At 46.3% G+C, this 24,961-nt stretch overlaps 1 long non-coding RNA gene across 1 annotated transcript; it reads left to right on the top strand.

Moving 5' to 3' along the window:
• Window positions 1–217: 217 nt before the first annotated feature.
• On the top strand, window positions 218–856 carry LOC138680933 (uncharacterized). Its single transcript, XR_011321841.1, has 3 exons — window positions 218–346; window positions 445–604; window positions 707–856. It is a non-coding gene; the product is annotated as an uncharacterized lncRNA (long non-coding RNA).
• The last annotated feature ends 24,105 nt before the right edge of the window (window positions 857–24,961 follow it).

Genomic DNA, 24,961 nt, shown 5'->3' with positions numbered 1-24,961 from the left:
AGGTTCTCCCAGGCGCTCCCAGAGTCGGCGGAATCGACGACGCGGACGGCCATCAGTGAGTTGGTTTTTTGGGGGGCTTCGATTGGTAATTATTTTGTTTCAGTCTGCTAATTTTTATTTTTTTATTTTTTTTTTTTCTCACAGGCTTCACAGCGTGCTCCCGCAGAAGACTCTGATATAGAGATTGAAGCCCTCATCGAGGATGTCCGAGAGCGGGAGCCGCTGTGGAACATGGCTGACCGCAGGCATGCTGACACCAGTGTCACCCGTCGGCTCTGGTTGGAAGTATGCCATAACATCTTTCCAAGGTGGGAGGACCTTCTTCCACAGCAGCAGAGCAAACTATGTAAGTATTCAGTTTTCAGTGATGTTTAGCGCTGAATGTAATGTCTTGTATTTACCTTTTTTTTTTTTTTTTTTTTTTCTTCATTCCTGTCTTCACAGGTGGCAAGGTTAGGAAGCGGTGGCGGTCACTGAGGGATCGCTTTAAGAGGGAATTTAACCTGGAGATGCAGACCCCTAGTGGCTCAGCAGGAAGGAAGAAGAGGAGGTACAGATCTGCCCCTGCCCTCTCCTTCCTGAGGCAAACCATGCTGAGTAGAGTGTAAGTATTCAACATCCCAGTAAGAACCTGTCTAATCACAAAACTTTTGTTTCAGTCGGGGCTTTTTCATATCAATATATTAATTTTTTTTTTCTTTCACAGCACCTTCTCCAGCCACCGTGCGCCTGCATCTTCCTCTGCGCCCTCTGGAGCGATCCCTCCTGAGTCCGCCACCGGGGACCACGTCGGTAGGCCCCACACCTCTGTCCCCTCCACTTCATCCACCTCAGGCACTGGAGCGCAGCCTTCGTTACTCGCATCTGATGGTCAACAGATGGCGTTCCCTTTACCCCACCCCTTTGACCCTGCCACCTCTACACCACCATTAGGTTCATGGCGGCAGCGTCAGAGGGGTCAGGAAAGGAGCTATGCTCCTGAGTTCTTACATCTAAATGCAGGCTTCCAAAGTTCTTTTAAAATTTTGGGAGAACAAGTGACTGCTGGTTTCAGCATGGTGCAATCACCCATCAGTGAAACCCACCATGAAATCAGCAGTCGCTTGGATAGACTGCATTTAGATGTAAGTCAAGCTCCGGCCAATCTTTTTTTTCAATCCATGCTCAGGAGCATGGAAAAGCTTTCTTTTGATCAGCAGATGCGGGTAATGAATAGCTGCCATAACGCTCTTCTCAAGGTCCTCAACGAACCCCAATCTACCCCCACATCTCCCCACACATACCAGTCACCATTTCCACACCTTGCCCCCCAATATCAACGTCAGTCCCAATACCATACCAGGCCCCCAACCCAAATGTATTCACCAGTGTTTTCGTCTTCCTTGCCCAGCTTTTCTTCCCCATTCAGTTTTACAACTACCCCAACACAACCCCCCTCTGGTCAGCCTCCTGCTTTTCACCCCCCTTCCACTGCAGAACAAACAAGTAGGGTTTCCCCAATCCCACCTACCGACGTGGTCCAACATTCCAGCCCCTCCTCCCATAGTTACTCCACCCGACACTACCAGGACTTGTAGTCCACAAATTAAAGTTTTTTTCAACATTTATAAACTTTTATTTTGAAATTAAAAACTAAATGTTTTTGGAAAATGATAAAAAAATAAAAAAAAGGTTTTAAATAAAAATCTTTCTGGTTTAAAATCTACTGTGTGTTGATTCATTAAGGTAAATATTAAAGGTTAAGTGAAAAGAAACACCAGACGTTTTAAAGGTATAACAAAATGGTTTTATATTACCAAGCAAACCACACTTTGGGATTTTTATTTTTTTGTTTTGTTGCTACCAACAAAATTTAGACATAAACAACAAAAGACATGAAAAACATGTCACACAATGATGTCTTGCCATGGAATCCGCCCAACAGGTGACAAAAAATAATCCGCAAACTGGTCCCTCATCCTAGTAACAGAACCGGTGGAGCGAACAGAGGCACTGCGGTAATCCCACAAGGTTGTCTCCAATTCTTCGTCATCCAAGGTAACGGGCTCCTTTGAAATGACAAAATTATGGAGCACCACACATGCCTTGACAACATCGTCTACAGTTTTGGTTTCCAGTTTTATTGCCGTCAGCAGAACTCTCCACTTTGCCGTCAATATACCGAAAGAGCACTCTACTACTCTTCTTGCTCTGGTAAGACGGTAATTAAATACACGCTTGGTACGGTGTAATTCACGGCTGCTGTATGGTTTCAGTAGGTGCGGCGACAGTTGAAAGTCTTCATCACCTACACACACATATGGCATGGCTGGTTCACTTGTTCCTGGGAGCGGTCTTGCTGGCTGGAAATTGTATGTATCTCCATACAGGCAGCGACCCATTGGAGAGTTTTTAAAAACTTGTGAGTCGTTGGACCGGCCATACGCTCCTATGTCCACAGCAAGGAATCGGCAGTTGGCGTCTGCAATAGCCATGAGTACAATGGAGAAATATTTTTTATAGTTGTAGTACTGAGATCCTGTTCCTGCCGGTTTAGCAATCCTTATGTGTTTGCCGTCCACGGCACCAACACAATTTGGGAAATTGTAAATTCTCTCAAATTGTTCGGAACTTCTCAACCAGATTTCCATTGTTGGTTGTGGGATATACTCCGGCTGTAAAGTGTCCCAAATCGCCCGACATGTGTCCTTCACTATTCCACCAATAGTGGAAATCCCCAGCCTGAATTGGAAATGGAGTGAAGTCAGAGACTCACCCGTAGCTAGGAAGCTGCAGAAAAGAAAAAAAAATGTAAAAAAAAATTGCACAGACCATCAACAAAAAAAACCTGTGGAATGGCCTCAAACAAACCAAAAAATTACATGCTGCAGAAAATGCTGCGCAATGTATCAGCGCAGTTTTCTCTGCAGCATGTAATAACATTCAATATGACCAATGACACAAGAAAAAAAAACCAGTGGAATGGCCTCAAACAAACCAAAAAATTACATGCTGCAGAAAATGCAGCGCAATGTGTCAGCGGAGTTTTCTCTGCAGCATGTAATAATATTCAATATGACCAATGACACAAGAAAAAAAAACAAGTGGAATGGCCTCAAACAAACCAAAAAATTACATGCTGCAGAAAATGCTGCGCAATGTGTCAGCGCAGTTTTGTCTGCAGCATGTAATAACATTCAATATGACCAATCACATAAAAAAAAGATGCTTACCGCAGTGTCACCAGGAGCCGCTCCGCCGGTGTGATGGCAAGCCTCATCCTTGTGTCCTGCCTTTGGATGACCTCCTCTAGTTTTCCAACCAAATAATCGAAATGTTCCATCCTCATCCGTACATAATTAAAGAATTTCTGTGGGTTGCACCGCAACTCCAGATAGAGAGTGGACTGGACACCCCTGGTCATCCGCAGCTCATTGATTGGATGTATCCAGAATCGTCGCACTCTCCGTTGCATCCTCCGTCTTTCTGCTGCCGCCTCCTTCTCCCGCACTATGATATCCAGGCGATTCGTCTCAAATATAACATCAGTAACCAAACTCGCAATCCTCCCAATTACACCATCCATGATCCATCCTTGCCACTAAACTAAAACCATCAAAGATGGGCTGTAAATACAGTCAGTATATAGATTTCCCTTAGTTTCCAGTAGCCAATCAAATTTTGGTGCCTCCCATTTTAACAACGGATCCGTCGTAAAAACGTATGCAAGGATGGTAAAAACGTATGCAACGTATGCAACGCATCGAGCATTTCAACACATTTGCGACGGATCCGTCGAAATGCTGTATGCGTTGCATACGTTTTGCACTTTTTTGACGCATCCGTTTTTTCGGGAAAAAGACGTTTTTGTGACGGTTTGCAGTTAACGCTAGTGTGAAAGTAGCCTAATAGTAAAATGAGTTGTTGCCTGACTCTAGAACCGAAATTCCCACTTTTATTTCAGAATTAAACAGCATCTCTGACATGGATATTCAAAGTAATCACACTTATCTTATCAGGTCTAATTTAATCTAATTTATTTTTTATGCACAGTATGCAGTGTGTGTTAAGCAATCTGGCGACAGATCCGCTTTAACCCTTAAACTTTCCCTGATGGATATACGTAATGAAGCGTGTCAGGGTATATGGAGCAGACTCGGGAGCTGTGCTCGGTTCATACAGAGCAGAGGCCAGCTATATTGAATAGCTGGCATCAGTAGCGATTGTCGTTACCAGCACTGTTTGCTGCCGTTAACCTCTGAAATGTCGCTTTCAATCACTGACAGCAACATTTTAGAGCTGCGATACAGTCTGTTGTTTGTTCAGGTGCCCATCGCCCCTTGTGACGTGAATGCGGGGAGTCAAAAGGTTAGCATGACAGCCGGTGGCCACTGAAAATCCCCATGCCTGTAATGTGATTTTCACTATATAAAACAATACTGGGATATTACTATCAAAATAGTACATACCGTATATACTCGAGTATAAGCCGAGATTTTCAGCCCAAATTTTTGGGCTGAAAGTGCCCCCCTCGGCTTATACTCGAGTCACGGTAGCGGTGAGGTCGGCGGGTGAGGGGGAGAGGGCGCTGAGGTATACTTACCTAGTCCCAGCGATCCTCGCGCTGTCCCTGCTGTCCCACGGGCTTCGGCGCTGCAGTTTCTTCCTCTCTTCAGCGGTCACGTGGGACCGCTCATTACAGAAATGAATAAGCGGCTCCACCTCCCATAGGGGCGGAGCCGCTTATTCATTTCTCTAATCAGCGGTGCCGGTGACCGCTGATAGAGAAAGAAGCTGCGGCACCGAAGACAGGAGGGGACAGCGCGAGGATCGCCAGGACTAGGTGAGTATGTTATATTCACCTGTCCGCGTTCCAGCCGCCGGGCGTCGCTCCATCTTCCCGGCCGGCGCCTCCATCTTCCCGGCGTCTCTGCTCTCTGACTGTTCAGGCAGAGGGCGCGATGACGCATACAGTGTGCGCGGCGCCCTCTGCCTGATCAGTCAGAGCAGAGACGCCGGGAAGATGGAGGCGCCGGAACGAGACGCCGGGAGCTGCAATCAAGGGAGGTGAGTATGTGTTTTTTTTTCTTTATTGCGGCAGCGGCGGCACAAATTTATGTGGAACATCTATGGGGCACAGTGAACGGTGCAGAGCACCGTATATGGCACAGCTATGGGGCACAGTGAACGGTGCGGAGCACCGTATATGGCACAGCACAGCTATGTATGGGGCACAGTGAACGGTGCAGAGCACCGTATATGGCACAGCACAGCTATGGGGCACAGTGAACGGTGCAGAGCATCGTATATGGCACATCTATGGGGCACAATGAACGGTGCAGAGCACTGTATATGGCACATCTATGGGGCACAGTGAACGGTGCAGAGCACCGTATATGGCACAGCTATGGGGCACAGTGAACGGTGCAGAGCACCGTATATGGCACAGCACAGCTATGGGGCACAGTGAACGGTATATGGCACAGCACAGCTATGGGGCACAGTGAACGGTGCAGAGCACCGTATATGGCACAGCACAGCTATGGGGCACAGTGAACGGTGCAGAGCACCGTATATGGCACAGCACAGCTATGGGGCACAGTGAACGGTGCAGAGCACCGTATATGGCACAGCACAGCTATGGGGCACAGTGAACGGTGCAGAGCACCGTATATGGCACAGCACAGCTATGTATGGGGCACAGTGAACGGTGCAGAGCACCGTATATGGCACAGCACAGCTATGGGGCACAGTGAACGGTGCAGAGCACCGTATATGGCACAGCTCAGCTATGGGGCACAGTGAACGGTGCAGAGCACCGTATATGGCACAGCTATGGGGCACAGTGAACGGTGCAGAGCACCGTATATGGCACATCTATGGGGCACAATGAACGGTGCAGTGCACTGTATATGGCACATCTATGGGGCACAGTGAACGGTGCAGAGCACCGTATATGGCACAGCTATGGGGCACAGTGAACGGTGCAGAGCACCGTATATGGCACAGCACAGCTATGGGGCACAGTGAACGGTGCAGAGCACCGTATATGGCACAGCACAGCTATGGGGCACAGTGAACGGTGCAGAGCACCGTATATGGCACAGCACAGCTATGGGGCACAGTGAACGGTGCAGAGCACCGTATATGGCACAGCTATGGGGCACAGTGAACGGTGCAGAGCACCGTATATGGCACATCTATGGGGCACAATGAACGGTGCAGAGCACCGTATATGGCACAGCTAGGGGGCACAATGAACGGTGCAGAGCACTATATGGTTCACACCTATGGGGAAATATGAACGGTGCAGAGCACTATATGGCACAGCTATGGGGAAATAATGATCTATTTTTATTTTTGAAATTCACCGGTAAATGCTGCATTTCCACCCTAGGCTTATACTCGAGTCAATAAGTTTTCCCAGTTTTTTGTGGCAAAATTAGGGGGGTCGGCTTATACTCGGGTCGGCTTATACTCGAGTATATACGGTAATATATTTCCAGGTTGGGATCATAACACTACTTTTGTGTTCCCCCTATAAGTAAATAAAGACAAAAACAGGATGGAGTACTCCCATAGCATTGTAGAACCCAAAGACATCTCTGCTAGGGTAGTCACACAACCACCAGAAAAACATTAAAATAAATTTTATTGAAACATAGTTAAAAGAAATGGTACATGTATAATATGGTGGTCTAATAAGGAGGAAAAAGCGATGAAAGAAGTTTAATATCCCATAACACACACAGGTAAAGAATTATTACATTTGTGGTATCCCACAAAATGGCTATCTCCATGCCATAACAGATGTATGGTGTGTTCCATTCAAATACTCTGATTTCTGTGTAAACTGTATGTTGTAACATATTGTGAGACTTGTACAGTAGTAGAGGAAGGCAGACTTCAAATAGGAGATGCTGATCCCCCCTCTCTTCCCCTGACTGCTGGGTCTGAAAGGGAGAAAAAGGTATTATATGACGACATCACGTAGGTACAATGTGTATGTGATCACAAAATTGCGTACTGGTCAGACTTGTACTCAGCCTAGTCGTCACAATAACATGCAAAACAGGGGGGGCTGTGGATACCACAGAAAAAAACGACAGTAGGAAAAAGAACTTAAATAACGAGTAAACCTTTATTAATACAAATGACATACATAATAAAAAATGGACCATAACTTAGGACAAAGTGCCAAGATAATGCAGACCACAGGAAAACCACTGCCTGTGCAATAAGGACATGCAGCTAAGGAACTGGCTACCTTAGAAAATGGTACTAAGTATGTAGTGGAAATAAGAGCAAACCAGCTAGGGTATTTACTATAGATGGTGTCCATGTACACCAAGGCAAAAACCCAACACTCAGGTGTGCAAAGCTCTAGTGCGGCCCAAACGGTAATTACCTAATCAGCAAGTGCACTCTAGAGGGCCAACATATTGTGCCTATAATAAAGGGAGGGTAATGCCCATACATGGAGGTCAAAAAAAGACCCAGTCAGCGGATGGCAATATAAGCTATGACTACAGAACCGCAACCATCAGGTACACTAATAGGTCACATAATGTAAAGCAGACCCTGCTGCTGCGGGGTATATTACCTGTTGGTGCGGCTGCTAATGCCCTGCCAGGACCCGAAGCTGCACATCCGCCCGACGCGCGTTTCGGAGGAGAACTCCTTCATCAGGGGGCGTGTCAAGGTGGTCGCATGCTGCGCTTTAAATATCCCACCGCTTGATCTACCGCGTACACCGGAAGTGACGCAGGCGTCGCTGGGACAACCTGACACTCCTGGCGGCGGCGACGTCATGCAGGGGCGCCGCCATAACCATGGCAACCACCCAAGCATACAGACGCTGCAAGCCACCCGGAGTGACAGCGCCCAGCACGCATGCGTGCGGGTGCCGCTGAGATGATCCGGAGACACATGTCTCAGATGTTAAGCTGAGATAACTAGCGCGAAACCGGAAGTCAGTGACGGCCAGGCTTGCCTAATAATAAATCCCAATAATAGCAATAATAGGCCACATAAGTATAGATAAAATGTCTATATAGAAAAACTCTCATTTTGGGCCACACATATCACCAAGGTGACATAGTATGCATATAAATATCGGTCAATCAACATAGACAGCTAAGAATGGTTGGAAAAACATCAATCAAGCAAATGACATAATAAGAGAAACATGACAAACAACATGTACAAATCTATAAAGTGCTAAAATGATGTGTCCATTAGCCGGGATCGGACCCAGAAAACTATAAGGCTGGAGTCACACTCAGCGTAAGACAATACGGTCCGTATATTACGGCCGTAATACGCTGAAAAGTCCCCAAAATAGTGGTCCGTAGCTCCTCCGTAGGCAGGGTGTTTCAGCATTTTTTGCGCATGGCATCCTCCGTATGTAATCCGTATGGCATCCGTACTGCGTGTTTTTCTCGCAGGCTTGCAAAACCAACATACGGCTATACAAGGGATCCATGTGTAAAAAAAAAAAAAACATATATACTGTCTATATATATATATATATAAATGTCAGTAAACACATATATGTATATATATTATTACTTCATACAGCGCTAGATAGCTTAAAAGCAGGTAATTCAATTACCGGCTTTTGCTATCTCCTTCCTAAAACCCGACATGATATGAGACCTGGTTTACATACAGTAAACCATCTCATATCACCTTTTTTTTTTGCATATTCCACACTACTAATGTTAGTAGTGTGTATATGCAAAATTTGGCCGTTCTAGCTATTAAATTAAAGGGTTAAATGGCAGAAAAAATTGGCGTGGGCTCCCGCGCAATTTTCTCCGCCAGAGTAGTAAAGCCAGTGACTGAGGGCAGATATTAATAGCCTGGAGAGGGTCTACGGTTATTGGCCCCCCCTGGCTAAAAACATGTGCCCCCAGCCACCCCAGAAAAGGCACATCTGGAAGATGCGCCTATTCTGGCACTTGGCCACTCTCTTCCCATTCCCGTGTAGCGGTGGGATATGTGTTATGACCTGGTGGTCAGGACAATAATGGACCTGGTGGTTAAGAGCTCACGGAATGACCAGATAGTTACTGATAATATAGGACGAGCTCTGGGACGTGGGAACTCTGCTGACCGCAATCCCTAATCCTATCAACCACACTAGAAATAGCCGTGGATTGCGCCTAACGCTCCCTATGCAACTCGGCACAGCCTAAGGAACTAGCTAGCCCTGAAGATAGAAAAATAAAGCCTACTTTGCCTCAGAGAAATTCCCCAAAGGAAAAGGCAGCCCCCCACATATAATGACTGTGAGTAAAGATGAAAATACAAACACAGAGATGAAATAGATTAAGCAAAGTGAGGCCCGACTTACTGAACAGACTGAGGATAGGAAAGGTAGCTTTGCCGTCAGCACAAAAACCTACAAAAAGACCACGCAGAGGGCGCAAAAAGACCCTCCGCACCGACTCACGGTGCGGAGGCGCTCCCTCTGCGTCCCAGAGCTTCCAGCAAGCAAGACAAAAATCAAAATAGCAAGCTCGACAGAAAAATAGCAAACCAGAGAAAAACAAGCAGTCACTTAGCTTCTGCTGGGAAGACAGGTCACAAGAGCGATCCAGGAGTGAACTAGACCAATACTGGAACATTGACAGGTGGCATGGAGCAAAGATCTAAGTGGAGTTAAATAGAGCAGCCAGCTAACGAATTAACCTCGTTACCTGAGGGAGGAAACTCAGAAACACCCACAGCCACCAGAGAAAGTCCATGGACAGAACCAGCCGAAGTACCATTCATGACCACAGGAGGGAGCCCGACAACAGAATTCACAACAGTACCCCCCCCTTGAGGAGGGGTCACCGAACCCTCACCAGAGCCCCCAGGCCCACCAGGATGAGCCAAATGAAAGGCACGAACCAGATCGGCAGCATGAACATCAGAGGCAAAAACCTAGGAATTATCTTCCTGACAATAACCCTTCCACTTGACCAGGTACTGGAGTTTCCGTCTCGAAATACGAGTATCCAAAATCTTCTCCACCACATACTCCAACTCCCCCTCAACCAACACCGGGGCAGGAGGATCAACGGATGGAACCACAGGCGCCACGTATCTCCGCAATAACGACCTATGGAACACATTATGGATGGCAAAAGAAGCAGGAAGGGCCAAACGAAATGACACAGGATTGATAACCTCAGAAATCTTATACGGACCAATGAATCGAGGCTTAAACTTAGGAGAGGAAACCTTCATAGGAACATAACGAGATGACAACCAAACCAAATCCCCAACACAAAGTCGGAGACCCACACAACGCCGGCGGTTAGCGAAACGTTGAGCCTTCTCCTGGGACAATGTCAAATTGTCCACCACATGAGTCCAAATCTGCTGCAACCTATCCACCACATTATCTACACCAGGACAGTCTGAAGACTCAACCTGCCCTGAAGAGAAACACGGATGGACACCAGAATTGCAGAAAAACGGTGAAACCAAAGTAGCCGAGCTGGCCCGATTATTAAGGGCGAACTCAGCCAACGGCAAAAAAGACACCCAATCATCCTGATCAGCAGAAACAAAGCATCTCAGATATGTTTCCAAAGTCTGATTAGTTCGTTCGGTTTAGCGAAATTAGGATTATTTAGTCTAGAAAAAAGACGACTGAGGGGCGATCTAATAACCATGTATAAGTATATAAGGGGACAATACAAATATCTCGCTGAGGATCTGTTTATACCAAGGAAGGTGACGGGCACAAGGGGGCATTCTTTGCGTCTGGAGGAGAGAAGGTTTTTCCACCAACATAGAAGAGGATTCTTTACTGTTAGGGCAGTGAGAATCTGGAATTGCTTGCCTGAGGAGGTGGTGATGGCGGACTCAGTCGAGGGGTTCAAGAGAGGCCTGGATGTCTTCCTGGAGCAGAACAATATTGTATCATACAATTATTAGGTTCTGTAGAAGGACGTAGATCTGGGGATTTATTATGATGGAATATAGGCTGAACTGGATGGACAAATGTATTTTTTCGGCCTTACTAACTATGTTACTATGTTACTATGTTTGGCCATTTGTCTGAGGATGGAAAGCCGAGGAAAAAGACAAATCAATGCCCATCCTAGCACAAAAAGATCGCCAAAACCTCGAAACAAACTGGGAACCTCTGTCAGAAACTATGTTCTCCGGGATACCATGTAAACGAACCACATGCTGGAAAAATAATGGCACCAAATCAGAGGAGGAAGGCAATTTAGACAAAGGTATCAAATGGACCATCTTAGAAAAGTGATCACAAACCACCCAAATGACCGACATCTTTTGAGAGACGGGGAGATCCGAAATAAAATCCATAGAAATATGCGTCCAGGGCCTCTTCGGGACCGGCAAGGGCAAAAGCAACCCACTGGCACGAGAACAGCAGGGCTTAGCCCGAGCACAAGTCCCACAGGACTGAACAAAAGAACGCACATCCCGTGACAAAGACGGCCACCAAAAGGATCTAGCCACCAAATCTCTAGTACCAAAGATTCCAGGATGCCCAGCCAACACTGAACAATGAATCTTGAATCTCAGAGATAACTCTACTAGTCCATCTATCAGGGACAAACAGTTTCTCCGCTAGGCAACGGTCAGGTCTATCAGCCTGAAATTTGTGCAGCACCCGCCGCAAATCAGGGGAGATGGCAGACAAAATTACCCCCTCTTTGAGAATACCCGCCGGCTCAGGAACACCCGGAGAGTCAGGCACAAAACTCCTTGACAGGGCATCAGCCTTCACATTCTTAGAGCCCGGAAGGTACGAAACCACAAAATCAAAACGGGAGAAAAATAACAACCATCGAGCCTGTCTCGGATTCAACCGTTTGGCAGACTCAAGATAAGTCAAATTCTTGTGATCTGTCAAGACCACCACGCGATGCTTGGCTCCTTCAAGCCAATGACGCCACTCCTCGAATGCCCACTTCATGGCCAACAACTCTCGATTGCCAACATCATAATTGCGCTCAGCAGGCGAAAACTTTCTAGAAAAGAAAGCACATGGCTTCATCACCGAGCCATCAGAACTTCTTTGCGACAAAACAGCCCCAGCTCCAATCTCAGAAGCATCAACCTCAACCTGAAACGGGAGCGAAACATCTGGCTGGCACAACACAGGGGCAGAAGAAAAATGATGCTTCAACTCCTGAAAAGCCTCTACAGCTGCAGAAGACCAATTGACCACATCAGCACCCTTCTTGGTCAAATCAGTCAACGGTTTAGCAACACTAGAAAAATTAGTGATGAAGCGCCGATAAAAATTAGCAAAGCCCAGGAACTTTTGCAGGCTCTTCACAGATGTCGGCTGGGTCCAATCGTAAATGGCTTGGACTTTAACAGGGTCCATCTCGATAGTAGGAGGGGAAAAAATGAACCCCAAAAATGAAACCTTCTGAACTCCAAAGAGACACTTTGACCCCTTCACAAACAAGGAATTCGCACAAAGGACCTGGAACACCATTCTGACCTGCTTCACATGAGACTCCCAATCATCCGAAAAGACCAAAATATCATCCAATTACACAATCAGGAATTTATCCAGGTACTCTCGGAAGATGTCATGCATAAAGGACTGAAATACTGATGGAGCATTGGAAAGCCCGAATGGCATAACCAGGTACTCAAAATGGCCCTCGGGCGTATTAAATGCTGTTTTCCATTCATCGCCTTGTTTAATACGCACAAGATTATACGCCCCTCGAAGATCTATCTTGGTGAACCAACTAGCCCCTTTAATACGAGCAAACAAATCAGACAGCAACGGCAAAGGATACTGAAATTTGACTGTAATTTTATTGAGAAGGCAGTAATCAATACAAGGTCTCAAAGAACCATCCTTCTTGGCCACAAAAAAGAACCCTGCTCCTAACGGTGATGACGACGGGCGAATATGGCCCTTCTCCAAAGACTCCTTCACGTAACTCTGCATAGCGGTGTGCTTGTTACTTGTTGAACAGGGTCACCTGAGGAGCGAGGTTTCAAGGCAAGAAACAATTTACAATTATTTTTGAAATTCAAGAACTTAGATCTATCACCAAAAAACAAATCAGGAATTGGAATCCTGGGCTCTGACATCGGATTCTGAACCACAAAATCTTGAATGCTTTGTACACTTATAGTGAGATTATCCATCAAAGAGGACAGACCTTGAATGTCCATGTCTACACCTGTGTTCTGAATCACCCAGATGTAAAGGGGAAAAGAGAGACAGAACACACTGCAAAGAAAAAAAAAAGGTCTCAGAACTTCTCTTATCCCTCTATTGAGATGCATTAGTACTTTGGGCCACCTGTACTGTTATGACCTGGTGGTCAGGACAATAATGGACCTGGTGGTTAAGAGCACACGGAATGACCAGATAGTTACTGATAATATAGGACGAGCTCTGGGACGTGGGAACTCTGCTGACCGCAATCCCTAATCCTATCAACCACACTAGAAATAGCCGTGGATTGCGCCTAACGCTCCCTATGCAACTCGGCACAGCCTAAGGAACTAGCTAGCCCTGAAGATAGAAAAATAAAGCCTACCTTGCCTCAGAGAAATTCCCCAAAGGAAAAGGCAGCCCCCCACATATAATGACTGTGAGTAAAGATGAAAATACAAACACAGAGATGAAATAGATTAAGCAAAGTGAGGCCCGACTTACTGAACAGACTGAGGATAGGAAAGGTAGCTTTGCCGTCAGCACAAAAACCTACAAAAAGACCACGCAGAGGGCGCAAAAAGACCCTCCGCACCGACTCACGGTTTGGAGGCGCTCTGTTATGAACAGGTAATTCAGAACCACAATGGACCTTGAAGTTCAGAGCACACAAAGTGACCTGACAATTACCAAAAACATAGGACGAGCTCTGAGACGTGGGAACTCTGCTGACCGCAATCCTTAATCCTATCCAACCACACTAAAGGTAGCCGTGGAGCGCTCCTGACCAGTCCTATGCGCCTCGAGCACAGCCTGAGAAACTAGCTAGCCCTAAGGAAGAAAAATAAGCCTACCTTGCCTCAGAGAAATACCCCAAAGGAAAAGGCAGCCCCCCACATATAATGACTGTAAGTTGAGATGAAAATACAAACGCAGAGATGAAATAGATTTAGCAAAGTGAGGCCCAACTTACTGAACAGACCGAAGATAGGAAAGATTGCTTTGCGGTCAACACAAAACCCTACAAACAACCACGCAGAGGGGGCAAAAAGACACTCTGCACCGACTAACGGTACGGAGGTACTCCCTCTGCTTCCCAGAGCTTCCAGCAAGCAAGGAAAACCAAATAACAAGCTGGACAGAAAAAATAGCAAACAAAAATAACACAAGCAAAACTTAGCTTATGCAGGAAGACAGGCCACAGGAACGATCCAGGAGGAAGCAAGACCAATACTAGAACATTGACTGGAGGCCAGGATCAAAGCACTAGGTGGAGTTAAATAGAGCAGCACCTAACGACTTAACCTCATCACCTGAGGAAAGAAACTCAGAAGCCGCAGTACCACTCTCATCCACCAAAGGAAGCTCATAGACAGAACCAGCCGAAGTACCACTCACGACCACAGGAGGGAGCTTGGCCACAGAATTCACAACAGTACCCCCCCCTTGAGGAGGGGTCACCGAACCCTCACCAGAGCCCCCAGGCCAACCAGGATGAGCCACATGAAAGGCACGAACCAGATCAGCAGCATGGACATCAGAGGCAAAGACCCAGGAATTATCTTCTTGACCATAACCTTTCCACTTAACCAGATACTGGAGTTTCCGTCTCGAAACACGAGAATCCAAAATCTTCTCCACTATATACTCCAACTCCCCTTCAACCAACACCGGAGCAGGAGGATCAATAGATGGAACCACAGGTGCGTATCTCCGCAACAATGACCTATGGAACACGTTATGGATGGAAAAAGAAGCTGGAAGAGTCAAACGATAAGACACAGGATTAAGAACCTCAGAAATCCTATATGGACCAATGAAACGAGGCTTAAACTTAGGAGAGGAAACCTTCATAGGAATATAACGAGATGACAACCAAACCAAATCCCCAACACGAAGTCGGGGACCCACACAGCGCCTGCGGTTAGCAAAACATTGAGCCTTCTACTGGGACAAAGTCAAATTGTCCACTACATGAGTCCAAATCTGCTGCAACCTATCCACCACAGCATCCACACCAGGACAGGCCGAAGACTCAACCTGCCCTGAAGAGAAACGAGGGTGGAACCCAGAATTGCAGAAAAACGGTGAAACCAAAGTAGCCGAGCTGGCCCGATTATTAAGGGCGAACTCAGCCAAAGGCAAAAAGGACACCCAATCATCCTGATCAGCAGAAACAAAACATCTCAGATATGTTTCCAAGGTCTGATTGGTTCGTTCAGTCTGGCCATTTTTTCTGAGGATGGAAAGCCGAGGAAAAAGACAAATCAATGCCCATCCTAGCACAAAAGGCTCGCCAAAACCTCGAAACAAACTGGGAACCTCTGTCAGAAACGATGTTCTCTGAAATGCCATGTAAACGAACCACATGCTGGAAAAACAATGGCACCAAATCAGAGGAGGAAGGCAATATAGACAAGGGCACCAAATGGACCATCTTAGAGAAGCGATCACAAACCACCCTAATGACCGACATTCTTTGAGAGACGGGGAGATCCGAAATAAAATCCATAGAGATATGTGTCCAAGGCCTCTTCGGGACCGGTAAGGGCAAAAGCAACCCACTGGCACGAGAACAGCAGGGCTTAGCCCGAGCACAAATCCCACAGGACTGCACAAAAGAACGCACATCCCGCGACAGAGACGGCCACCAAAAGGATCTAGCCACCAAATCTCTAGTACCAAAGATTCCAGGATGACCAGCCAACACCGAACAATGAACCTCAGAGATAACTTTATTCGTTCACCTATGAGGGACAAACAGTTTCTCCGCTGGGCAACGGTCAGGTCTATTAGCCTGAAATTTTTGCAGCACCCGCCGCAAATCAGGGGAGATGGCAGACAAAATTACCCCCTCTTTGAGAATACCCGCCGGCTCAGGCAAACCCGGAGAATCGGGCACAAAACTCCTAGACAGGGCATCCGCCTTCACATTTTTAGAGCCCGGAAGGTACGAAACCACAAAGTCAAAACGGGAGAAAAACAGCGACCAACGAGCCTGTCTAGGATTCAACCGTTTGGCAGACTCAAGATAAGTTAAGTTCTTGTGATCAGTCAAGACCACCACGCGATGTTAGCTCCTTCAAGCCAATGACGCCACTCCTCGAATGCCCACTTCATGGCTATCAACTCTCGATTGCCAACATCATAATTTCGCTCAGCAGGCGAAAATTTCCTGGAAAAGATGGCGCATGGTTTCATCACCGAGCAATCAGAACTTCTCTGCGACAAAACAGCCCCTGCTCCAATTTCAGAAGCATCAACCTCGACCTGGAACGGAAGCGAAACATCTGGTTGGCACAACACAGGGGCAGAAGAAAAATGACGCTTCAACTCCTGAAAAGCTTCCACAGCAGCAGAAGACCAATTGACCACATCAGCACCCTTCTTGGTTAAATCAGTCAACGGTTTAGCAATACTAGAAAAATTATTGATGAAGCGACGATAAAAATTAGCAAAGCCCAGGAACTTCTGCAGACTCTTCAGAGATGTTGGCTGAGTCCAATCATAAATGGCCTGAACTTTAACAGGGTCCATCTCGATAGTAGAAGGGGAAAAAATGAAACCCAAAAATGAAACCTTCTGAACACCAAAGAGACACTTTGACCCCTTCACAAACAAAGAATTAGCACGCAGGACCTGGAACACCATTCTGACCTGCTTCACATGAGACTCCCAATCATCCGAGAAGACCAAAATATCATCCAAGTATACAATCAGGAATTTTACTCTCGGAAGATGTCATGCATAAAGGACTGAAACACTGATGGAGCATTAGAAAGCCCGAATGGCATAACCAGGTACTCAAAATGGCCTTCGGGCGTATTAAAAGCTGTTTTTCATTCATCGCCCCGTTTAATACGCACAAGATTATATGCACCACGAAGATCTATCTTGGTGAACCAACTAGCCCCCTTAATCCGAGCAAACAAATCAGACAGCAGCGGCAAGGAGTACTGAAATTTGACCGTAATTTTATTTAGAAGGTGGTAATCAATACAAGGTCTCAGCGAACCATCCTTCTTGGCCACAAAAAAGAACCCCGCTCCCAATGGCGACGATGACGTGCGAATATGACCCTTCTCCAAAGACTCCTTCACGTAACTCCGCATAGCGGCGTGCTCAGGTACAGATAAATTAAACAGTCGACCCTAAGGAAACTTACTACCAGGAATCAAATCGATAGCACAATCACAATCCCTATGCGGAGGTAGGGCATTGGACTTGGGCTCATCGAATACATCCCGGTAATCAGACAAGAACTCTGGGACCTCAGAAGGGGTGGATGATGAGATAGACAGAAATGGAACATCACCATGTACCCCCTGACAACCCCAGCTGGACACAGACATTGATTTCCAATCTAATACTGGGTTATGGACTTGTAGCCATGGCAACCCCAGCACGACCACATCATGCAGATTATGCAACACCAGAAAGCGAATATCCTCCTGGTGCGCAGGAGCCATGCACATGGTCAGCTGGGTCCAATACTGAGGCTTATTCTTGGCCAAATGCGTAGCATCAATTCCTCTCAATGGAATAGGACACTGCAAGGGCTCCAAGACAAACCCATAGCGCCTAGCAAACTCCAAGTCCATCAAATTCAGGGCAGCGCCTGAATCCACAAATGCCATTACAGAATAGGACAACAGAGAGCAAATCAGAGTAACGGACAAAAGAAATTTCGACTGTTCCGTACCAATGGTGGCAGACCTAGCGAACCGCTTAGTGCGCTTAGGACAATCGGAGATAGCATGAGTGGAATCACCACAGTAGAAACACAGCCCATTCTGACGTCTGTGTTCTTGCCTTTCAGCTCTGGTCAAAGTCCTATCGCACTGCATAGGCTCAGGTTTATGCTCAGATAATACCGCCAAATGGTGCACAGATTTACGCTCACGCAAGCGTCGACCGATCTGAATGGCCAAAGACATAGACTCATTCAGACCAGCAGGCATAGGAAATCCCACCATGACATCCTTAAGGGCTTCAGAGAGACCCTTTCTGAAAATAGCTGCCAGCGCACATTCATTCCATTGAGTGAGCATGGACCACTTTCTAAACTTCTGACAATAAATCTCTATCTCATCCTGACCCTGACACAGAGCCAGCAAATTTTTCTCTGCCTGATCCACTGAATTAGGCTCATCGTACAGCGCTAGAAAAAACGCATCAATATTACATGATGCAGGATCTCTTGGTGCAAGGGAAAATGCCCAGTCTTGAGGGTCGCCACGTAATAAAGAAATAATGATCTTAACTTGTTGAACTGGGTCACCAGAGGAGCGGGGTTTCAAAGCCAGAAATAGTTTACAATTATTTTTTAAATTCAAAAACTTAGCTCTATCTCCAGAAAATAACTCAGGAATAGGAATTTTAGGTTCTAACATAGGATTCTGAACCACTAAATCTTGAATATTCTGTACATTTATAGCGAGATTATCCATCAAAGAGGACAGACCTTGAATGTCCATGTCCACACCTGTGTTCTGAACCACCCTGATGTAAAGGGGAAAAGAAAGACAGAACACAGTGCAAAGAAAAAAAAATGGTCTCAGAACTTCTCTTTTCCCTCTATTGAGAAGCATTAGTACTTTGGGCCTCCAGTACTGTTATGAACAGGTAATTCAGAACCACAATGGACCTTGAAGTTCAGAGCACACAAAGTGACCTGACAATTACCAAAAACATAGGACGAGCTCTGAGACGTGGGAACTCTGCTGACCGCAATCCCTAATCCTATCCAACCACACTAAAGGTAGCCGTGGAGCGCTCCTGACCAGTCCTATGCGCCTCGAGCACAGCCTGAGAAACTAGCTAGCCCTAAGGAAGAAAAATAAGCCTACCTTGCCTCAAAGAAATACCCCAAAGGAAAAGGCAGCCCCCCACATATAATGACTGTGAGTTGAGATGAAAATACAAACGCAGAGATGAAATAGATTTAGCAAAGTGAGGCCCAACTTACTGAACAGACCGAAGATAGGAAAGATTGCTTTGTGGTCAACACAAAACCCTACAAACAACCACGCAGAGGGGGCAAAAAGACACTCCGCACCGACTAACGGTACGGAGGTGCTCCCTCTGCGTCCCAGAGCTTCCAGCAAGCAAGAAAAACCAAATAGCAAGCTGGACAGAAAAAATAGCAAACAAAAATAACACAAGCAAAACTTAGCTTATGCAGGAAGACAGGCCACAGGAACGATCCAGGAGGAAGCAAGACCAATACTAGAACATTGACTGGAGGCCAGGATCAAAGCACTAGGTGGAGTTAAATAGAGCAGCACCTAACGACTTAACCTCATCACCTGATGAAAGAAACTCAGAAGCCGCAGTACCACTCTCATCCACCAAAGGAAGCTCATAGACAGAACCAGCCGAAGTACCACTCACGACCACAGGAGGGAGCTTGGCCACAGAATTCACAACAGCGCTCCCTCTGCGTCCCAGAGCTTCCAGCAAGCAAGACAAAAATCAAAATAGCAAGCTGGACAGAAAAATAGCAAACCAGAGAAAAACAAGCAGTCACTTAGCTTCTGCTGGGAAGACAGGTCACAAGAACGATCCAGGAGTGAACTAGACCAATACTGGAACATTGACAGGTGGCATGGAGCAAAGATCTAAGTGGAGTTAAATAGAGCAGCCAGCTAATGAATTAACCTCGTCACCTGTGGGAGGAAACTCAGAAACACCCACAGCCACCAGAGAAAGTCCATGGACAGAACCAGCCAAAGTACCATTCATGACCACAGGAGGGAGCCCGACAACAGAATTCACAACAGATATGGGGTAATGAAGGGTTAATGTCACCTTGCTATTGTAAGGTGACATTAAGCCAAATTAATAATGGAGAGGCGTCAATTATGACACCTATCCATTATTAATCCAATACTAGTAAAGGGTTAAAAAATACACAAACACATTATTAAAAAGTATTTTAATGAAAAAATCACAAAGGTTGTTGTAATAATTTATTCAACGCTCAATCCAATCACTGAAGACCCTCGATCTGTAACAAAAAAAAACAAAAAACAACAATATACATACCTTCCGAAGATCTGTAAAGTCCCACGATGTAAATCCATCTGAAGGGGTTAAAATATTTTGCAGCAAGGAGCTCTGCTAATGCAGCGCTGCTCCTTGCTGCAAAACCCCGGAGAATGAAGGTAAAGTAGGTCAATGACCTATATTTACCTTCATTTGCGGTGAGGCGCCCTCTGCTGGTTGTTCCTAGATCGTGGGAACTTTCCTAGAAAGCTCCCAGGCTCGAGTTCATAAGAGGCACCCTCTGCTGGTTGTCCTCATATGAACTCAAGCCTGGGAGCTTTCTAGGAAAGTTCCCACGATCTAGGGACAACCAGCAGAGGGCGCCTCACCGCAAATGAATGTAAATATAGGTCATTGACCTACTTTACCTTCATTCCCCGGGGTTTTGCAGCCACGAACAACGTTGCATTAGCAGAGTTCGTGGCTGCAAAATATTTTAACCCCTTCAGATGGATTTACATCGTTGGACGTTACAGATCTGCGGAAAGTATGGATATTGTTGGTTTATTTTTATTTTTTTGTTACAGATCGAGGGTCTTCAGTGATTGGATTGAGCGTAGAATAAAATATTACAACAACCTTTGTTTTTATTTCATTAAAATAATTTTTGATAATGTTGTTTTTTTTTTTTTAACCCTATACTAGTATTGGATTAATAATGGATAGGTGTCATAATTGACGCCTCTCCATTATTAATTTGGCTTAATGTCACCTTACAATAGCAAGGTGGCATTAACCCTTCATTACCCCATATCCCACCGCTACATGTGAATGGGAAGAGAGTGGCCAAGTGCCAGAATAGGCGCCTCTTCCAGATGTGCCTTTTCTGGGGTGGCTGGGGGCAGATGTTTTTAGCCGGGGGGGGGGCAATAACCATGGACCCTCTCCAGGCTATTAATATCTGCCCTCAGTCGCTGGCTTTACTACTCTGGTGGAGAAAATTGCGTGGGAGCCCATGCCAATTTTTTCCGCCATTTAACCCTTTAATTTAATAGCTAGAACGGCCAAGTTTTGCATATACACACTACTAACATTAGTAGTGTGGAATATGCAAAAAAAATGGGGATATGAGATGGTTTACTGTATGTAAACCATGTTTCAAATCATGTCGGGTTTAGGAAGGAGATAGCAAAAGCCGGTAATTGAATTACCGGCTTTAAAGCTATCTAGCGCTGTATGAAGTAATAATATATATACATATATGTGTCTCACTGACATATATATATATATATATATATATATACCTATTCTATGTGTACACATTTATTCTACCTATTCTACTGTAAGCTGTCAGTGTGATTTTACTCTACACCGCACTGAATTGCCGATTTTTCTCTCTAACACCGCTGCGTATTTCTCGCAAGTCACACTGCTGGTCCGTGTGTAATCCGTATTTTTCTGGCTTCCATAGACTTTCATTGGCATTTTTTTGCGCAATACGGTGACAAACGCAGCATGCTGCGATTTTCTACGGCCGTAGAAAGCCGTATAATACTGATCAGTAAAATACGGCAGATAGGAGCAGGGGCATAGAGAATAATTGGGACGTTTGTTAGGTGTGTTTTACGGACGTATTTTCTGCACTCATACGTCCGTAAAACTCGCTAGTGTGACTCCAGCCTAATAAGTGCATACCTTCTTAATGGGAACTTCAATACGGCTTGATGGAATGGATATAGAAGAGCTGGAAGCAAAGGTCCGTCATATCCAAATGGCTGTATGTAAACCATGTCTCATAACATGTCGGGTTTAGGAAGGAGAAATGAAAAGCCGGCAATTGAATTACCGGCTTTTCTGCTATATCGCGCTGAAGTAAATATAAATATATATATATGTGTTTCAATGACATATCTATAATATAACGCTGGGAGCGTCACTCTGTCCAAAGCCTTTATAGACTGCGCAAGCGCAAGCGCCGGCGCAGTCTGGACCCCACAGAGTGACGCTCCCAGGAGATCGCGGTATGCGTAAACACTGAACGCACACCGCGATCTCCACCGTAGAGGCAGGGATGCGCCAGGAGGGCAAGTATATTCACCTGTCCCCCGTTCCAGCGCTGCGTGCGGCTCCGTCTCCCGGGTCCTCTGCCTCAGTTCAGAGGGTGCGATGACGCGCTTAATGCGCGCCGCTCTCTGACTGAACAGTTACAGCCAGAGGAGCCGGAACACGGAGCGGACGCAGCGCTGGATCAAGGCCAGGTGAATATAGCAAGTGTCGGGGGCCTGAGCGAGCGGCAACTCCGGCACCTGACCCCCACAGCGCGCCGGTGTCCCCGCCTGCTCAGGCCCCCCGGCACTCGGCGCCCAGCGACGATAGGTGAGTATGGTATTTTTTTTTTATATATCGCAGCAGCATACGGGGCATATAATCCTATGCAGCATCTTATGGGGCCATCAACCATAATGGAGCAGTGTACGGGGGCATATAATACCATGGAGCATCTTATGGGGCCATCAACCATAATGGAGCAGTGTACGGGGGCATATAATACCATGGAGCATCTTATGGGGCCATCAACCATAATTGAGCAGTGTACGGGGCATATAATACCATGGAGCATCTTATGGGGGCCATAAACCTTTATGGAGCAGTGTACGGGGCATATACTATGGAGCATCTTATGGGGGCCATAAACCTTTATGGAGCAGTGTACAGGGGCATATACTATGGAGCATCTTATGGGGGCCATAAACCTTTATTGAGCAGTGTACGGGGCATATACTATGGAGCATCTTATGGGGGCCATAAACCTCTATGGAGCAGCGTATGGGGCATATGGATGGGAGCAGCAAATTACAGAATGGGGTGCAGGATGGGAGCAGCACATGACAGAACAGGGGCGCAGGATGGGAGCAGCACATGACAGAATAGGGCAGCACATGACAGAACGGGGGTGCAGGATGGCAGCAGCACATGACAGAACGGGGCGCAGGATGGGAGCGGCACATGACAGAACGGGGGCGCAGGATGGGAGCAGCACATGACAGAACGGGGGCGTAGGATGGGAGCAGCACATGTCAGAATGGAGGTGCAGGATGGGAGCAGCACATGACAGAATGGGGGCGCAGGATGGAGCAGCACATGACAGGATGGGGACGCAGGATGGAGCAGCACATGACAGGATGGAGACCATATACCAATATAAATGCTTGCCACCCGGGCGTAGAATGGGTTCAATAGCTAGTATATATATATATATATATATATATATATATACATATATATATATACATATATATATATATATATATGTATATATATATATACTAGATTGTGGCCCGATTCTAATGCATCGGGTATTCTTGAATATGCATGTCCCCGTAGTATATGGACAATGATGATTCCAAAATTCGCGGCAGACTGTGCCCATCGCTGATTGGTCGAGGCAACCTTTATGACATCATCGTTGCCATGCTGTGCCCGTCGCTGATTGGTTGAGGCCTGGTGGCCTCGACCAATCAGAGACGCGGGATTTCCAGGACAGACAGACAGAAAAACCCTTCATCGTCGCCATGGCAACCATTATGACACCTACGTCGATACTGTGCCTGTCGCTGATTGGTCGAGGCGAATTCGCGGCAGACTGTGCCCGTCGCTGATTGGTCGAGGCAACCTTTATGACATCATCGTCGCCATGCTGTGCCGTCGCTGATTGGTCGAGGCCTGGCGGCCTCGACCCATCAGAGACGCGGGATTTCCAGGACAGACAGACAGAAAGACAGAAAGACAGACAGACAGACGGAAAAACCCTTAGGCAATTATATATATAGAAATATATATATACTAGATTGTGGCCCAATTCTAACGCATCGGGTATTCTAGAATATGCATGTCCCCGTAGTATATGGACAATGATGATTCCAGAATTCGCGGCAGACTGTGCCCGTTGCTGATTGGTTGAGGCAACCATTATGACATCATCGTCGCTGTGCCCGTTGCTGATTGGTCGAGGCCTGGCGGCCTCGACCAATCAGAGACGCAGGATGTCTACGTCCTTTATGACATCATTATCGCTGTGCCCGTTGCTGATTGGTCGAGGCCTGGCGGCCTCGACCAATCAGAGACGCGGGATTTCTACGTCGATGCTGTGCCGGTCTCTGATTGGTCGAGGCCTGGCGGCCTCGACCAATCAGAGAGCCGGGATTTCCAGGACAGACAGACAGACAGACAGAAAGACAGACAGACAGACAGATGGAAAAACCCTTAGACAATTATATATATAGATATAGACAGTACATATGTTTTTATGATTTTTTGAGCACATGGATCCATTGAATGTCCGTATGTCGGTTTTGCAAGCCTGCGAGAAAATCTCGCAGTACGGATGCCATACGGATTACATATTTCCCATTGACTTGCATTGGGTTTCGTGTTTCGGTCGATCCCCGACCCCGACTATTTGCGATAATTGGCCGATTTCACTCGACTCGACTTTTGAGAAAGTCAGGTTTCGCGAAACCCTACTCGACCTTAAAAAAGTAAAAGTCGCTCAACCCTACTGGGCACAAATAAGGAAGATGGGGGTGGCTGTAGCATGGGGGGGTGGGGTTAGATCAATTAATAATTTAAGAAAGAATAGAGGTACAGAGAGACAGATAAAGTGCATGTATACTAATGCCAGAAGCCTCGCCAACAAAATGGACGAATTAGAATTAATGTTGTTGGAGCATAATTATGACATGGTGGGGATATCTGAAACGTGGCTGGATGAGAGTCATGACTGAGCTGTTAACTTGCAGGGTTATAGTCTGTTCAGAAATGACCGAACGG

This window comes from Ranitomeya imitator, chromosome 5 (genome assembly GCF_032444005.1).
Source record: "Ranitomeya imitator isolate aRanImi1 chromosome 5, aRanImi1.pri, whole genome shotgun sequence".
In the NCBI taxonomy this organism is placed as follows: Eukaryota; Metazoa; Chordata; class Amphibia; order Anura; family Dendrobatidae; genus Ranitomeya; species Ranitomeya imitator.
The sequence above is the reverse complement of the archived record's forward strand: the minus strand, read 5'-3'. Positions and strand labels throughout refer to the sequence as shown.